The following is a 4,377-nucleotide window of genomic DNA, read 5'->3' as shown; positions in this document are numbered from 1 at the left end:
ATTTCTTTTGATTTTAAGGTTATATTTCTTTAAAACAAGTATTTCTTTGCTAAGGGTCAAAGTCGCTCGCCCGTCCACTCGGCATTGCTCTTTTGCGCTTGACTCGCGAAATGCGTTCTTTCTTATATTTTTTTCTTTTTTATGAACACTATCCTTGGAGTTTAAAAACTATATGTAGCCTGCTCAAGAGTCGGATCTTCTCGCAGCCTATTTATCCATGCCCCAGGTGGACGTACTTCCAATGTCGTCTATCAACTAATTTTTTCACAGATGTGTGATACACTACAAACACACAAGTACAACTCATCACAATTTGACATTTTCCGTTTTTTCTAAGTGACACAGTTAACACATGGTCCACAGTATATTTTGTTAACTTATATTTAATTGCTATAATAATGTACAATAAAAAAATGTAATGTAAATAATGTACAAGTAATTTGTTTGTTAATTGTTAAATTAATGTATTATTTATACACACAACCCGTACGAAGGACGGGTACACAGCTAGTTTATATATAAAGAAACCAATAACGCTTATCCTAAAATTGTAGTTCAAAGCTAAAGCACTAAAATATTCTAAAGTTGAAATGAAAATGTTTTAATTAGTTTTATTTGAAATGTTTTCAATTTTGTCATTTATATTTGATAATTCGTAAAATTAGTGTAGACATCAAAAATATATTTTGGTATTTGATAATTTGATGCAAAGTAAGTGACGTTATTTGAATATTTCAAAAAATAAACTTAATTCTTGTAGTTATCTACCCCAAGTGATGGACAATTTTAATTTGACTGCAGCCTAAATAACGCTAAATTCAAATAATCTTGTAGTTACGTCACAAGAAATAGAACTGTAGTATGTTGTAAGCCTAATGGGTATCTGTGTTTCCCTAACTCGTAAATGAAATCAAGTAAAACCTCATCCAGATAAAGAATCAACAAAGTTAACCTTCGCTACTGAAAATACAGGGTAAGTCTTACCCTAACGCTTAGCTTAAGTAATTCACGTATAGATAATTGAGTTTAATGATAGTTTATTCTGGATAGTAGATTAACGTATCAGGTCTTAAGCCTACTTTTTCAAACCTGAACGTAGTATATTGCAGACCAAACCAATAACTAAGTTTGAAGTAAACAGTGATGTTAATAACAAAGTCACTGTTCAGGTTCAATTTTTTAAAATTGACTTCTACAAGGTATTTCGTTTAATGTGTAGGCTATTCTAGTAAGCAGGGCTCTAAGCTTAATTTACTGGCGTTACTATTATTATCTTAAAAGTTAAAGTTCAATTTTTAGACTATATCCTAAAACAATTATTTCTCGGGGAAGAGTTTAAGGCCTAACTTTCTCTGAACATTCTAAGTTTAAAATAACCATTATTGGTGTATTTATATATAAATCTTGATTTGCATTGCTTATTAACATAAAATATGTACGTGTATACACACCCGACTGTACGTGTTTGAAGGCGTAACTGAATTTTCAACTACCTCTAGGCCCACCATGATCTCAATGTTTGTCACTAAGAATAAGAAAAATATTCTTACAATACAAACTGAACAAATATTACTACATTAGTAAAAGTAAGTAGCTTAACACTCCGTTTGACTTAAATGGCGTTGTTACTCGATTAGATCTGCAAATATAATCAACTGATTTTTACAGTAAATTCGTGCTGGTAATAACTGCTGGTTTGTTTTCAACCAGCATGTTTCTTGACTTACTAACCCCTTTAAGCCAAACAACAATAAAACAAATTGGTTGGAAATTCGCGAGAGTACCATTTTATGATGTTAAATATTAGCAGTCAAGAATTAACAGCCTCGTAAGAGATTTTATGGTTTACAGTTTCAAAATATAAATCTTTCTTTTAATTTTACACATTATCGGATTTCTAGTACGTAAAAAGGCTGAGGGCCGAACATTTGAGCGTTTTCAAAAAGTAAAAATAAATGTAAAGTTTTTACTTGTTGAGTGTGTGGATCACAATCTCTTAGGTGGATACCTACTCTCGGAAAGGCATTAAATATACTGGTATCGTTTAGTTTGCGGAACACTTAAATATACAGTTTAACAATTTAGTTAACTATACTGTAAAATATATGGCACTCTTATTTAGCAATGTCATCAAAATATGTAAATCAACAGGTACAGCAGTGTTTACATTTGCATTCTTGTTATATAAACTTCCTGTATAGTTCTTGATAGGGTAGACTAAAGTAAGAAAACAAACGTTTATTCATAACTGTATTCAAGCATGGTCAATGACCTTTATTAACAACACTGGTTAATAAAGTAATTGTAACAAAAACGTTAAACAATGGCCACAGGTTTTTTTGGAATATGCTGTACGTAAAATGTTTGAATGGAGGAATGCAATGTAAAGCTTGAAATATATGTAGCAGAGAAAGTCATTTTTAACAAAGTATCTGACATCTCTGTACAGGAATAATGAAAGTTTGATTTAAGGCTTCAATAAATGTTTAACATGTATTATCATTGTACTTGATTCGCAGTTGTTATAAGTGCATTTCACACATTCTGCAGAAACTTGCAGAAGGTTAAATTTCAAACTATTTTTTCGATCTTAAGATAGGTATGTCACTGTAGTTTTGTATTAAAGGAAAGGGAGCATCAATTAATCTCTTCCTTGAATAATGAATTAAAAATGTCTGACAACTAGGCCTAAACTTGTGTCGCACGTAGCGGACAGAAAGAAAACTACAACACATACAGCTGTATGGAAACATTGTAAAATTTACTCATAAGCCTCAAGTGTGATATAAACAAGGCTAATAACACTGCTAGTTATAATAACAGATACGAGTGCTAGCCCTAAAGCTGTTTAAAACTACCATTTATCATTCGTCAGGTACTAGTATTTTTTTCATAAGGGTTGGGGAGTAAAAATGTGTAGTTTGATGTAGTTGAAGGTTTCAACATAAAGAGTATAGCCAGAGAGGCAAAAACATATTTGAATGGAGATGCGTTAGTGTCATTCTTTTAGAAACAACCATATAACAATAAATTTACAAACAATAACTACTGTGAAGTTAGTTGTGACAAATTTCTCTTGTCAATAGTGCACATAATAAAAACCTGAAAATGAAAGTAAATAGTGTTGATTTATACGTGAAGGTGTTACAAACTGTTTTATTTTCTATGTACTTACTGGAAGAGTAGTGGAATTGTATGTTATATTTTGTTGGTGGTAAATGTTTACTTCTGTATCATTAGAGCTGTGAAAATTACTCATAACTGAAACACAGACAAGATTTTATAATTTTCAGCGTTTTGAAAAGGGGACTTCTTTAGAAGCAGCTACTTCAAGTTAGTGAGTTTTTAATTTGTTCGACCTTTGACCTCTACCTTTGTATGGCGTGTCAGTGTAAATGATTCGCGTCCTTGACAGAATTCTGGGTTATTTCCTATAGTGCTCACTGCCCTTGTGGTGGCTGTTATGTGGGAATCTTGTATATGCTTCATCAATATATGAATTGACACACACTATTTACTTGGGGAGTAAAGACCGTCACTTACACTTCATATGAGTATTATACCGTTTGTAAAAACAACAAAAATTAACATTTAGTTAGCATAAAACTGAAAATTGTTTGCATCTAAAATCAGCCAGTGCTCACAAAGCGTCATTAACAGTATTTTATGAGCACACTCCACAAGTGATGAAAAACGTGTGCTCTCATCAACCCAGCTAGGTCGATCACACGGGTCAAGAGATTTTCATGGTGTATAAGCCATATTATAGCCGATAGTGCTCGAAATGGATTTCTCATATGGTCCTGGTTTTGAGTTTTCATATTCTAACTCCGAGAGATGAGGAAACCTGAACATGAATGTCTTTGTTAATGGAAGTATCCATGGATATTTATAAACTACATTAAACCATGCTTTTGTTTTTTCTTTCGTCATTGTGAAGTACCTTGTCTTCATCTAGTGTTATAGGACATCAGGTAGTCAACAGTTGTAGCCAGTCACATGGTACAGGATGGTAATAAGTCTTGATAGAATCAACCAAATATTGTAACAATATTAGCATCTAGATAGTAGCTGGAGTTGTTGACGGAACCAAACACTTGGTAGTGCAATATCGACGTAAAATGTTAGTTGTTTTTAACACATAATTCATACCTCGAGGTGGTAAATGTCCTGATATACTGCCGATTTCTGAAGAACGTTAACTGCAGAATTTGAACACTGAAATAGAGTATTTATTACTAAAATAGACAGCGAAAAATATTTTCAGTGGTGATTTTATTTTTTTTAGGCATAAATACTCGAAATTTATGATCCTTTGAAAATTGCACTTTTTGGCTACATTTTTCGGAAAAGTGCACCCTTTTCCAGTCTGTTTTT

This window comes from Limulus polyphemus, unplaced genomic scaffold (assembly GCF_000517525.1).
Source record: "Limulus polyphemus unplaced genomic scaffold, Limulus_polyphemus-2.1.2 Scaffold7741, whole genome shotgun sequence".
NCBI classification, from domain to species: domain Eukaryota; kingdom Metazoa; phylum Arthropoda; class Merostomata; order Xiphosura; family Limulidae; genus Limulus; species Limulus polyphemus.
Note: the sequence above shows the minus strand (reverse complement) of the source record.